The sequence below is a fragment of the Choloepus didactylus genome, chromosome 14, assembly GCF_015220235.1.
Source record: "Choloepus didactylus isolate mChoDid1 chromosome 14, mChoDid1.pri, whole genome shotgun sequence".
Classification (NCBI taxonomy): Eukaryota; Metazoa; Chordata; class Mammalia; order Pilosa; family Megalonychidae; genus Choloepus; species Choloepus didactylus.
In genome coordinates, this window is record NC_051320.1 from 23,703,102 (window position 1) to 23,717,908 (window position 14,807).

Here is a 14,807-nt window from a genome sequence, read left to right on the forward strand (position 1 = left end):
GAGAATAGTACAACAATATCCTCATATGTAAAATTTATAACACAGCTACTATTTTGTGATATCAAATAAGATGACTATAAATATCTGAAAATTAAATACTATTCTGAAACTTAAAAAAGGAAAAAATATACCTGTTGCAAACTAATTACAGTTAGTATTTTAACATTCTTTCATCAACAGTAACAAATGTACTATACCAATACTACGAGTCAACAATGGAGGGGGGGTTGTTAGGGGTATGGGAGGTTTTGAGTTTCCTTTTTTTTTTTTTTGTCTGCATTTCTTTTCTGGAGTAATGAAAATGTTCTAAAAATTGAAAAAAAAAAATTGTGGTGATGGATGCACAGCTGTGTGATGGTACCAGGGGCAACTGATTGATTGTACACTTTGGATCTTTGGATAACTGTATGGTATATAAACAATCTCAATAAATAAAATTTAAACAAACAAACAAACAAAATAATATTGCTGAACTGATACCTGTAAGAGTTCCTGACATTGGATTTTTTTTTTCATGAAACACGGGAAGTTTGTACGCATAGTATTTTCTTAGTTCAGATGTTTCCTTCAAAATGTTTTTGATTATTACTTCTCTTGCAATTTTGGATTTTTGGTTTTGTTTTTAGGGAAATGAATTATTCATATGTTAGATACCTTATGTTCCCTGACTTCCATACCTAGGTTATTCTCTCCTTTCTTCAGCTCCTTCTCACTCCTTTCAGGGTCTAGCAATAGACTATCATCAATCTGTTTTTCCTAAACATAATAAATTTTCCTCCATTTCCACAGTTTAGTGGTCTTTGGGAAATCAGAACAAGGTTGTGGACCCCTTTATTTGTATTTCTGTATTTCCCTGATTATTGTTAAATTGTCTGAACAGCTTTAAAATGTGCTTTTAAAAATCAGGAATGTTTTCATTTATCAAAGCTGACAGCGATTCTGTGGGCTTAAAGGGGCGGGAGGATAAAGAGAATCTGGCAGGAAATTCACAAAAAGGGAGTGTTCAAATAAACGGAGTGAAATAATACTCTGATAAGAGTTTTAAAAATGAAAACTTCAGAATAAAAACAAGAGTTAAAAATATAAAAACTGATGTAACTGGGAAAAGCAAATATCCTTGAGACATTAAATTTCCAAATCCAAACACATTTTAATTTTCTTATACCTCTCCTGGAGAGCCAAATTATTAACAGGCACTATTCTTGACAAATTATTTAGGAACTGTAATTTTCTGAAACAACAAAGCCTTTAGAATGTGAAGTTTCAGTCAAGTAAACTGTGAGAGATACCTTAAGTACACAGAACAGTATTCAGAATATGAGTGGCAAAATCAAGATTTGCTATCAATGAATACAAACGCATTTTAGCTTCAATAAATGCAAAAGATAGAAAACTGCAATGAGACTGAAATGGTAGAAACTATCTGAGGAAGCATAAAAAATAAAAATCAGAGGATATTCCATTTAATAACAAAATTTAAAACTACTTAGTAAATATTTGTAAACATACTTTAATGTAGTGATCAAACAGAAAAAGACTAACTGATCATTACTAAAGACATTTTTATTCAAAACAATAAAAACCAAAGAAAAAGAATTATAATGGTGATGACTCTGAAGACCAACATCTTAGAGAAACCAAAATTTTGCATATTAACTGCCCAGTCAAGTGTGCTTTTTGAAATGCAAAAAAAAAAAAAAAAAAAAAAAAAAAGAACTAAAAAAATAGATTTCTTTTAACTATTTCTCAAGGAAAATAATTGAGGGAAGAAAACACATACCTTAAGACAGCATGCCTTAGACTATTCACTGATTTTTTAATGGATGCTTGAATTAAATATTATGAACAAAAGTAGCTTTCCTTTCAATTTGTCATTCAAGAGTCTTCTCCAATAGCCACAGAAATGAAGGGTAGGTAAAGGTGGAAACAGAGAGAATAAAATAATTTGATTTCAAATATGTAACACAGATTCACCATTGCATTTAGGAAAAAAAAATATATATTCTGATAACTAATTTCTGTCCTTTTATCCTCTAGCAGAATAACTAAAGATATAGAATTAGTATTGACTATAAAGCATTCCTTTCCCTTAATAATTGTCAAAAGACTTAGTTTTGCCACTATTGTATATTTTTAAAGCTGGTATCAAACAATCTACAAGCTTATTTATATTCTTCACTATTATCAGAAAATACATGTTGCTCCATTCTCATTTCTAAAGATATAAGGATGTTAGAAATTACACACAATCATGCAATGTATATTCTCCGACTACAGTGGAATGAAGCTAAAAATCAGTTAACAGGGAGAAAGGGAAAATTCACAAATATGTGAAAATTAAAAAACATACTCTTAAAACAACCAATGGGTTAAAGAGGAAATCAGAAGCGAAATTAAGAAATTTCATTTCATGAAAGTGAAAATACAACATAAAACTTACGGGATTCAGCAAAGGCAGTGCTGAGAGGTGAATTTATACCTCTTAATGCTTACATTTAAAAAGAATGCCTTCAAATGAGAGACCTAAACTCAGAACTGGAAGAACTAGAAAAAGAAGAGCAAACTAAACCCAAAGCAAGTAGAGAGAAGGAAATAAAGATTAGAGAGGAGGTAAATGAAATAAGAAAAAAAAAAAAAGTGACAATCAACAAAACCAAAAGTTGGTTCTTTGAAAAGATCAATAAACCTTTAGCTAGACTAACAAAAAAGAGAGGGGACACAACTAACAAAAATCTGAACTGAAAAGGGAGACATTACTAATGACTCCACTGAAACAAAAAGGACTACAAGTGGCTATGAACAGCTGTATGCAATAAAATTAGATAACCTAGATGAACTGGACAAATTCTTAGAAACACACAAACTACCTACAATGACTAAAGAAGAAACAGAAGATCTCAACAAACCAATTACTATGAAAAAGACTGAATCTGTAATTAAAAAAACACCCAACAAGAAAAGCCCAGGACCAGATAGTTTCACAAGGGAATTCTATCAAACATTCCAAGAAGACTTAACTCCAACTCTGCTCAGATTCTTCCAAAACTTGAAGAGAGAACACCCCCTAACTAAGTCTATGAAGCCATCACCACCATCATACCAAGGCCAGATAAAGATACCACAAAAAAAGAAAACCACAGACCAATATCTCTTATGAATATAATGCAAAAATCGTCAACAAAATTCTAGCAAACCAAACCCAACAGCACATTAAAAGAATTACACACCAGGATTAAGCAGAATTTATCCCTGGTATGCAAGGTTGGTTCACCATAACAAAATCAACTAATGTAATACACCACATTAACAGAATGAAGGAAAAAAAAAAACAGATGATCATCTCAATTGGCGCAGAAAAGGCATTTGACAAAATACACCACACTTTCTTGATAAAAACACTTAGAACACTAGAACAGAAGGAGACTCCCTCAACAGGATAAAAGGCATATATGAAAAGCCCACAGCTAACATCCTATTTAGATAAGGTGAAAGGCTGAAAATCTTCCCTCTAATATCAGGAAAAAGACAAGGATGCCCACTGTCACCATATTATTCAACACTGTATGGGAAGTTCTTGCCAGAGCAATTAGGCAAGAAAAAGAAATTAAATGCACACAAATTGGAAGGAAAGAAGTAAAACTTACACTATTTGCAGAAGATATGATCCTATATACAGAAAAAAGCCACAATAAAGCTCCTAGAGCTAATAAATTAAGCAAAGTGGTGGGGTACAGTATCAAAACCCAAACATCAGTAATGTTTCTATACACTAGCAATGAACAATCAGAGCCTATGAACAATCAGAACAAGAAATCAAGAAAAAAATTCCATTCACAATAGCAATTAAAGGAATCAAGTATCTAGGAATAAATCTAATCAAGTATGAAAAGGACTTGTACACAGAAAACTACAAAACATTGCTACAAGAAATTAAAGAGGACCTAAACAAATGGAATAATATTCCATGTTCATGAAGTGAAAGACTAAATATCATTAAGACATCAATACTACCCAAAACAATTCAGATTCAATGCAATGCCAATCAAAATTCAAAAAACCTTCCTTGCAGAAATGTAAAAGCCAATGACCAAATTTATACGGAACAGTAAGGGGCCAGTGTGCCAGTTTGAATGTGTTGTGTCCCCCAAACGCCATTATCTTTGATGTAATCTTGTGGGGCAGACACATTAGTGGGGATTAAGTTGGAACATTTGGATTAGGTTGTTTGCATGGAAATGTGCTCCACCCAACTGTAGGTGATAACTCTGATGAGATATTTCCACGGAGGCATGGCCCCAACCACTGAGGGTGGGCCTTGATCAGCAGAGCCATATAAATGAGCTGACAGGCAGAGGGAACTCAGTGCAGCTGAGAGTGACATTTTGAAGAGGAGATACAGCCAGGAGGGACACTTTGAAGAAAGCACAGGAGCTGCAGATGAGAGACAGTTTGAAGACAGCCGTTGAAAGCACACTCTTGCTCCAGAGAAGCTAAGAGACGACAAATACCCCAAGTGCAACTAAGAGGGACATTTTTGAGGAACTGCATCCTAGAGAGGAATGTCCTGGGAGAAAGCCATTTTGAAACCAGAACTTGGAGCAGACACCAGTGACGTGCCTTCCCAGCTAACAGAGGTTTTCCAGACACCATTTGGCCATCCTCCAGTGACGGTACCCAATTGCTGATGCGTTACCTTGGATATTTTATGGCCTTAAGACTGTAACTGTGTAACCAAATAAACCCCCTTTTATAAAAGCCAATCCATTTCTGGTGTTTTGCATTCCGACAGCATTAGCAAACTAGAACAGGCAAGAATAGCTAAAGCCATCTTGAAAAGGATGAATCAAGTTGAAGGATTCACCCTTCCCCATCTAAACCTTATTACAAAGCCACAGTAATCAAAACAGAATGGTACTCAATTTAGAAGGCCAAGTCCTTGATCTTGGGGCTTGCCCTTATGAAGCTCATTACTGCAAACAAGAGGCAGTGCCTACCATAATTGTACCTAAGAGTCACCCCAGAGAACCTCTTTCATTGTTCAGATGTGGCCTCTCTCTCTAAGCCAACTTGGCAGTTAGACTTGCTGCCCTCGCAACTATATGGGACATGACTCCCAGGGGTGTGTATCTCCCTGACAACATGGAACATGATTCCCAGGAAAGAGCCTGGAGCCGGCATCATGGGACTGAGAAAATCTTCTTGACTAAAAGGGGGAAGAGAAATTAAACAAAGTTTCAGTGGCAGAGGGATTTCAAATGGAGTTGAGAGGTCATTCTGGAGGTTATTCTTATGCATTATATGGATATCCCTCTTTAGATTTTAGTGTATTAGAATAATTAGAAGGAAATACCTGAAACTGTTGAACTGCAATCCAGCAGTCTTGATTCTTGAAGACTGTATAACTATATAGCTTATCGGTATGACCGTCTGATTGTGAAAACCTTGTGGCTCACACTCCTTTTATTCAGTGTCGGGACAGATGAGTAGAAAAACAGGGACAAAAACTAAATGAATAATAGGGGTATGGGATGTTTTGGGTGTTCTTTTTTACTTTTTATTTTTTTTGGAGTAACAAAAATGTTCAGAATTGATTGTGGTGATGAATGCACAACTATATGCTAATACTGTGAACAACTGATTGTACACTTTAGATGATTGTATGGTATGTGTATACATCTCAATAAAATTCCATTAAAAGTAAATATACTTTTGATGACTAAAAAGTAAAAAAAAAAAAAAGGCATGGTACTGGCACAATGACAAACCAATGGAATAGAACTGAGATATCAGAAACCAACCCTCACATTTATGGCCAACGGATTTTTGACAAGGGGGCAAAGGCTACTCAACTGGGAAAGAATAGTCTCTTCAACAAATGGTGCTGAGTAAACTGGATCTCTAGTTTTAAAAAAAAAAAGAAAGGCAGACCCCTACCTCACACCATATACAAAAAACAACTTAAAACAGATCAAAGACCTAAATCAAACTCCTAGATGAAAAGTAGGAAAGCATCTTCAGGACCTAGTGTTAGGCAATAATTTCTTAGGCTTTACACCCAAAGCACAAGCAACAAAAGGAAAAACAGATAAATGGTCCTCATCAAAATCAAAAACTTTTGTTCCTCAAAGATGTGCTGGTTTGAAGCTGTTATATACCCCAGCAAAGTCCATGTTCTTTTAATCCATTCCTGTGGATGTGGACCTGTTGTGGATGGGACCTTTTGATTGGTCTCTTTAATCCTTTAGTGGAGTGCTTTATGAGGATAAAAACCGCAGAGAGCTCAGAGAGAAACACCCAGAGAAGCTTGGAGAGAGCTTAGAGAGAAAAGCCATGGAAGAGCCACGAGACAACCCACAAAGGAAGCCACTGGAACTAGAGCTGAAGGCAACGAAACCCAGGAGCAAAGGACCAGCAGATGCCAACCATGTGCCTTCCCATGTGACAGAGGCATTCCAGATGCCAGCAGCCTTTCTTCAGAGTCCAGGTACCATTCTGTTGATGCCTCAATTTGGACATTTTCACGGCCTAAGAACTATAAATTTTAAGTTAATAAATCCCCATTGTAAAAGCCAACCCATTTCTTGTATATTGCATTCCAACAGATTTAGCAAAACGAAACAAAGGACTTTATCATGAAGATAAAAAGACAACCTACACAATGGGAGAAAATATTTGGGAAACACATATGCAATAAAGGATTAATATCCAGTACATATAAAGAAATCCTTCAACTTAACTAAAAGAAACCTGAATTAAAAAGTGAGCAAAATTGCAAAGGAGAGGCTAGGCCTCCCTATAATTGTGCCTAAGAGCCTCCTCCTGAATACGTTTTTGTTGATCAGATGTGGCCCCCCCTTTCTAGCTAAGCCAACTTGGTAGGTGAAATCACTGCCCTCCCCACTACATGGGATCAGACACCCAGGGGAGTGAATCTCCCTGGCAACATGGAATATGACTCCTGGGGAGGAATCTAGACCTGGCACTGTGGGATGGAAAACATCTTCTTGACCAACAAGGGGGATATGAAAGGAAATGAAATAAGCTACAGAGGCAGAGAGATTCCAAAAGGAGCCGAGATGTCATTCTGGTGGGCACTCTTACTCACAATACAGACAACCCTTTTTAGGTTCTAGTGAATGGGAGTAGCTAGCAGTAAACACCTGAAACTATCAAACTACGACCCAGAACCCATGAATCTTGAAGACGACTGTATAAAAATGTAGCTTATGAGGGGTGGCAATGTGATTGGGAAAGCCATATGGACCGCACTTCCCTTTGTCTAGTTTATGGATGGATGAGAAGAAAAATGGGGGAAGGAAACAAACAAACGAACAAAGGCACCCAGTGTTTTTACTTTAATTGCCCTTTTTCACTTTAATTATTATTCTTGTTATTTTTGTGTGTGTGGTAATGAAGGTGTCAGGGATTGATTTTGGTGATGAATGCTACACCTGCTTTCTTTTGCCTGTAGCTTGTGTGAAATATTTTTTTCCATCCTTTCACTTTCAATTTCTTTGTGTCCCTGTGTCTAAGATGAGTCTCTTGTATGCAACATATTGATGGTTCATTTTTTTCGATCCATTCTGCGAATCTATATCTTTTAATTGGGGAGTTTAATCCATTTACATTCAACGTTATAACCGTGAAGGCATTTCTTGAATCAGCCATCTCATCCTTTGGTTTATGTTTGTCATATATATTTTTCCCCTCTCTCTATTAATATCCTTTATTGTACCCATACCGAATTTCTTTAGTACTGAACCTTTGTCCAAGTCTCTCTCCTTCTTTGTTTCTCTGTCTGTAGGGCTCCCTTTAGTATCTCCAGTACGGCAGGTCTCCTGTTAGCAAATTCTCTCAGCATTTGTTTGTCTGTGAAAAATTTAAGCTCTCCCTCAAATCTGAAGGAGAGCTTTGCTGGATAAAGTATTCTTGGTTGGAAATTTTTCTCACTCAGAATTTTAAATATGTCATTCCACTGCCTTCTCGCCTCCATGGTGGCTGCTGCGTAGTCACTACTTAGTCTTACGCTGTTTCCTTTGTATGTGGTGAATTGCTTTTCTCTTGCTGCTTTCAGAACTTGCTCTTTCTCTTCCGTGTTTGACAATGTGATCAGAATATGTCTCGGAGTGGGTTTATTTGGATTTATTCTATTTGGAGTTCGCTGGGCATTTATGATTTGTGTATTTATGTTGTTTAGAAGATTTGGGAAGTTTTCCCCAACAATTTCTTTGAATACTCTTCCTAGACCTTTACCCTTTTCTTCCCCTTCTGGAACACCAATGGGTCTTATATTTGGACGTTTTATATTATCTATCATATCCCTGAGTTCCGTTTCGATTTTTTCAATTTTTTTCCCCATTCTTTCTTTTATGCTTTCATTTTCCATTCTGTCATCTCCCAGGTCACTGATTCGTTGTTCAACTTCCTCTAGTCTTGTACTATGAGTGTCCCAGAATCTTTTTAATTTGGTCAACAGTTTCTTTAATTTCCATAAGATCATCTATTTTTTTATTTAGTCTTGCAATGTCTTCTTTATGCTCTTCTAGGGTCTTCTTGATATCCTTTGTATCCCGTACTATGGTCTCATTGTTCATCTTTAGTTCTTTGAGTAGCTGCTCTAGGTGCTGTGTCTCTTCTGATCTTTTGATTTGGGTGCTTGGGCTTGGATTATCCATATCGTCTGGTTTTTTCATATGCTTTATAATTTTCTGTTGTTTTTGGCCTCTTGGCATTTGCTGAACTTGATAGGGTTCTTTTAGGATTTGTAGACCAATTGAAGTCCTTATCTCTAATTTATCAGATCTACAGCTTCGTGGAGTACACTTTCTCTAACTAACCAGCAGGTGGCGTCCACGAGCCACCTCTTCGCCACAAGCCCGGTCTCCCCTGCTCCGCCTTTGTGGTGAGTGGGGGAGTGAGTCTTCTGGGGTCCAATTGGTGTACCAAGCTTCCGTGTGTAGTTGGTGTTGCCCGCCCTGTATATGGGGCATGTTTCTGGGCAGTCAGGGCGGGGGGGTGGCTCTAACAATCAAATCTCCCTGGTGATCCTGGAGTTTTAAAGCTGCTGCAATAGTCTAATCCTTCAGTTCAGTCCTGCCACAGTTGTGGTGTTTAGTGAATTTTCTCAACCACTGGATTATTACCTTTTGTCTAAGAGCTCTCTTAGTTCTGCTCTTGTCTTGACCTGCCCAAATTGCAAGTCTTTGAAGCTTTCTGTATTGGGCTTCTTAGAGTAATTGTTTTAGAAAAAGAAAAAAGGATTAAAAAAAAAAGGGCCCTCCTCACAGATCTAATGGGTTATTGAAATGCTAAGAGACAAAGCATTTAGGGCCATTAAGGAAAGGTCCACAGGGCAGAGAGATCAGCTTTTCTTATTTGCATATGAGCCTCGGGGCCTGAGCTCTGCCCTTCCCCTTTCTATGTTCACCAGAACTCCAAAAATCCTCTGCTTTTATTTTGGAGTTTTTCGTGCTGTTTTTTTCTATGTCTGTCTCCTCTCTGCTGGGCGGGCTGCTCTCAGATTCTCTGGTGTCTGGTCTCAGTCTATCTATGGTTGGAGTCTGGATCAGTAGAATGAGTTTCCGATAAGGGCAGCCACTGCAGTTCTCCCTTCTCCTGCCCGGCGCTGACAGCCCCTCCTCCCACGGGACTGAGCCTGGCAGGGAGGGGTGCGGGTCCCCTGGCCACAAAAACTTACAGATTACGCTGATCTCAGCACTTCCACATCTTCATGAGTGTTGTATGAAGTATGCCCAAAGCCAGATTGCTCTGCGGTGTCCAGTCGACGCAGTTCCTGGCTTTCCACCTACTTTCCTGGAGGAGTAACTAAAACATACAGCTCACCAGTCCACCATCTTGCCCTGCCTCCCAAGCAAATCAAAGAACTAATGGATCAACTGAAGAAGCTAGAAAATGAACAGCAAACCAATCCTAAACCAAGTACAAGAAAAGAAATAACAAGGATTAAAGCAGAAATAAATGACATAGAGAACAAAAAAACAATAGAGAGGATAAATATCACCAAAAGTTGGTACTTTGAGAAGATCAACAAGATTGACAAGCCCCTAGCTAGACTGACAAAATCAAAAAGAGAGAAGACCCATATAAACAAAATAATGAATGAAAAAGGTGACATAACTGCAGATCCTGAAGAAAATAAAAAAATTATAAGAGGATACTATGAACAACGGTATGGCAACAAACTGGGTAATGTACAGGAAATGGACAATTTCCTGGAAACATATGAACAACCGAGACTGACCAGAGAACAAATAGAAGACCTCAACCAACACATCACAAGCAAAGAGATCCAATCAGTCATCAAAAATCTTCCCACAAATACATGCCCAGGGCCAGATGGCTTCACAGGGGAATTCTACCAAACTTTCCAGAAAGAACTGACACCAATCTTACTCAAACTCTTTCAAAACATTGAAGAAAATGGAACACTACCTAACTCATTTTATGAAGCTAACATCAATCTAATACCAAAACCAGGCAAAGATGCTACAAAAAAGGAAAACTTCTGGCCAATCTCCCTAATGAATATAGATGCAAAAATCCTCAACAAAATACTTGCAAATCGAATCCAAAGACACATTAAAAAAATCATACACCATGACCAAGTGGGGTTCATTCCAGGCATGCAAGGATGGTTCAACATAAGAAAATCAATGTATTACAACACATTAAAAATTCAAAAGGGAAAAATCAAATGATCATCTCAATAGATGCTGAAAAATGAAATGAAAAAGCATTTGACAAAATCCAACATCCATTTTTTATAAAAACACTTCAAAAGGTAGGAATTGAAGGAAACTTCCTCAACATGATAAAGAGCATATATGAAAAACCCACAGCCAGCATAGTACTCAATGGTGAGAGACTGAAAGCCTTCCCTCTAAAATCAGGAACAAGACAAGGATGCCCGCTGTCACCACTGTTACTCAACATTGTGCTGGAAGTGCTAGCCAGGGCAATCCGGCAAGACAAAGAAATAAAAGGCATCCAAATTGGAAAAGAAGAAGTAAAACTGTCATTGTTTGCAGATGATATGATCTTATATCTGGAAAACCCTGAGAAATCGACGATACAGCTACTAGAGCTAATAAATTTAGCAAAGTAGCGGGATACAAGATTAATATACATTAAGTCAGTAATGTTTCTATATGCTAGAAATGAACAAATTGAAGAGACACTCAAGAAAAAGATACCATTTTCAATAGCAACTAAAAAAATTAAGTACCTAGGAATAAACTTAACCAAAGATGTAAAAGACCTATACAAAGAAAACTACATAACTCTACTAAAAGAAATAGAAGGGGACCTTAAAAGATGGAAAAATATTCCATATTCATGGATAGGAAAGCTAAATGTAATTAAGATGTCAATTCTACCCAAACTCATCTACAGATTCAATGCAATCCCAATCAAAATTCCAACAACCTACTTTGCAGACTTGGAAAAGCTAGTTATCAAATTTATTTGGAAAGGGAAGATGCCTCGAATTGCTAAAGACACTCTAAAAAAGAAAAACGAAGTGGGAGGACTTACACTCCCTGACTTTGAAGCTTATTATAAAGCCACAGTTGTCAAAACAGCATGGTACTGGCACAAAGATACACATGTAAAACAACGGAATCGAATTGAGAATTCAGAGACAGACCCTCAGATCTACGGCCGATTGATCTTTGATAAGGCCCACTAAGTCACTGAACTGGGTCATAATGGTCTTTTCAACAAACGGGGCTGGGAGAGTTGGATATCCATATCCAAAAGAATGAAAGAGGACCCCTACCTCACACCCTACACAAAAATTCACTCAAAATGGACCAAAGATCTCAATATAAAAGAAAGTACCATAAAACTCCTAGAAGATAATGTAGGAAAACATCTTCAAGACCTTGTATTAGGCGGCCACTTCCTAGACTTTACACCCAAAGCACAAGCAACAAAAGAAAAAAAATAGATAAAAGGGAACTCCTCAAGCTTAGAAGTTTCTGGACCTCAAAGGAATTTCTCAAAAAGGTAAAGAGGCAGCCAACTCAATGGGAAAAAATTTTTGGAAACCATGTATCTGACAAAAGACTGATATCTTGCATATATAAAGAAATCCTACAACTCAATGACAATAGTACAGACAGCCCAATTATAAAATGGGCAAAAGATACGAAAAGACAGTTCTCTGAAGAGGAAATACAAATGACCAAGAAACACATGAAAAAATGTTCAGCTTCACTAGCTATTAGAGAGATGCAAATTAAGACCACAATGAGATACCATCTAATACCGATTAGAGTGGCTGCCATTAAACAAACAGGAAAGTACAAATGCTAGAGGGGATGTGGAGTAACTGGAACTCTTATTCATTGTTGGTGGGACTGTATAATGGTTCAGCCACTCTGGAAGTCAGTCTGGCAGTTCCTTAGAAAACTAGATATAGAGTTACCGTTCAATCCAGCAACTGCACTTCTCGGTATATACCCGGAAGATCGGAAAGCAGTGACACGAACAGATATCCGCACGCCAATGTTCATAGCAGCATTATTCACAATTGCCAAGAGATGGAAGCAACCCAAATGTTCTTCAACAGATGAGTGGATAAATAAAATGTGGTATATACACGATGGAATACTACACGGCAGTACGAAGGAACGATCTCGTGAAACATATGACAACATGGATGAAGCTTGAAGACATAATGCTGAGCGAAATAAGCCAGGCACAAAAAGAGAAATATTATATGCTACCACTAATGTGAACTTTGAAAAATGTAAAACAAATGGTTTATAATGTAGAATGTAGGGGAACTAGCAATAGAGAGCAATTAAGGAAGGGGGAACAATAATTCAAGAAGAACAGATAAGCTATTTAACGTTCTGGGGATGCCCAGGAATGACTATGGTCTCTTAATTTCTGATGGATATAGTAGGAACAAGTTCACAGAAATGTTGCTGTATTAGGTAACTTTCTTGGGGTAAAGTAGGAACAGGTTGGAAATAAAGCAGTTATCTTAGGTTAGTTGTCTTTTTCTTACTCCCTTGTTATGGTCTCTTTGAAATGTTCTTTTATTGTATTTTTTTTTATTATTATTATTTTTCTATACAGTTAATTTAAAAAAGAAAAAAAAAAGAGTTGGAAAAAAAAAAAAAAACAAGGAAAAAAATATGTAGTGCCCCCTTGAGGAGCCTGTGGAGAATGCAGGGGTATTGGCCTACCCCACCTCCATGGTTGCTAACATGACCACAGACATAGGGGACTGGTGGTTTGATGGGTTGAGCCCTCTACCATAGGTTTTACCCTTGGGAAGACGGTTGCTGCAAAGGAGAGGCTAGGCCTCCCTATAATTGTGCCTAAGAGTCCCCTCCCGAATGCCTCTTTGTTGTTCAGATGTGGCCCTCTCTCTCTAGCTAAGCCAACTTGAAAGGTGAAATCACTGCCCTCCCCACTACGTGGGATCAGACACCCAGGGGAGTGAATCTCCCTGGCAACGTGGAATATGACTCCCGGGGAGGAATGTAGACCTGGCATCGTGGGACGGAGAACATCTTCTTGACCAAAAGGGGGATGTGAAAGGAAATGAAATAAGCTTCGGTGGCAGAGAGATTCCTAAAGGAACCGAGAGGTCACTCTGGTGGGCACTCTTATGCACAATTTAGACAACTGTTTTTAGGTTCTAAAGAATTGGGGTAGTTGGTGGTGGATACCTGAAACTATCAAACTACAACCCAGAACCCATGAATCTCGAAGACAGTTGTATAAAAATGTAGCTTATGAGGGGTGACAATGGGATTGGGAAAGCTATAAGGACCACACTCCCCTTTGTCTAGTTTATGGATGGATGACTAGAAAAATAGGGGAAGGAATCAAACGAACAAACAGACAAAGGTACCCAGTGTTCTTTTTTACTTCAATTGCTCTTTTTCACTTTAATTATTATTCTTGTTATTTTTGTGTGTGTGCTAATGAAGGTGTCAGGGATTGATTTAGGTGATGAATGTACAACTATGTAATGGTACTGTGAACAATCGAATGTACGATTTGTTTTGTATGACTGCGTGCTATGTGAATATATCTCAATAAAATGAAGGTTCAAAAAAAAAAAACTTTACTTTAAAATTGTTAGTTAGAAGTCTTTGAAAGAAACACACGGAGATACACATGAATTTGCCTGACGTCTTAAGCAGAATACAGAATAAAAATGATCTTTGCCTGATGGATTCAGGGATGCTATTATGAACACACTGAACATAAATACCCTTAAGATACACTGAAACGCAGAACAATTTTTTCCTGTATTGTGTTGGTTTTATGTCTTTAAACCTTTTGTCCACTTTCCTTTCTTGACCGTGCCTGTCTTTCTGCAGCAGCCCTTCCTTCCCCTTTTTTAATAAGGTGCTTGTAAATACACAGTGTTGTGGTTAAGACTGCAGGCCAGGATTCCACATAAAGCCACAAAGTAAAGTACTACACAACTTCCAAGACCACCTTTTGTAGGCTATAAAGTCAAACTGCCTAAGGTTATATTCCAGCTCTGTAAAACTCACTCTAAAATTCACCTTCTTCATTTGCAAAATGCAGATCATAACAGCACCTAAGTACACAGGGTTGTTTTGAAGACTAATTGAAATAAAGCCAATAAAGTAACTGACACAGAACCTGAACACAGTAAATACTCAACAAATGATAGCTATTCCTTTTTCTTCTATTGCCTTAGAAATTAAATAGACCACTTATCTTTAGAATACATTCACGTGTGTGTGTGTGCGCTGTGTGTAGAGAGAATAAATTCTGGCAAAACTCTTTCA

The 14,807-nt window shown here is 37.6% G+C and overlaps 1 protein-coding gene across 2 annotated transcripts in view; it reads right to left on the reverse strand.

Moving 5' to 3' along the window:
- Window positions 1–14,807, reverse strand: part of ARFGEF1 (ADP ribosylation factor guanine nucleotide exchange factor 1) — a 193,433-nt gene that overhangs the window by 163,137 nt on the left and 15,489 nt on the right. The window lies entirely within an intron of this gene.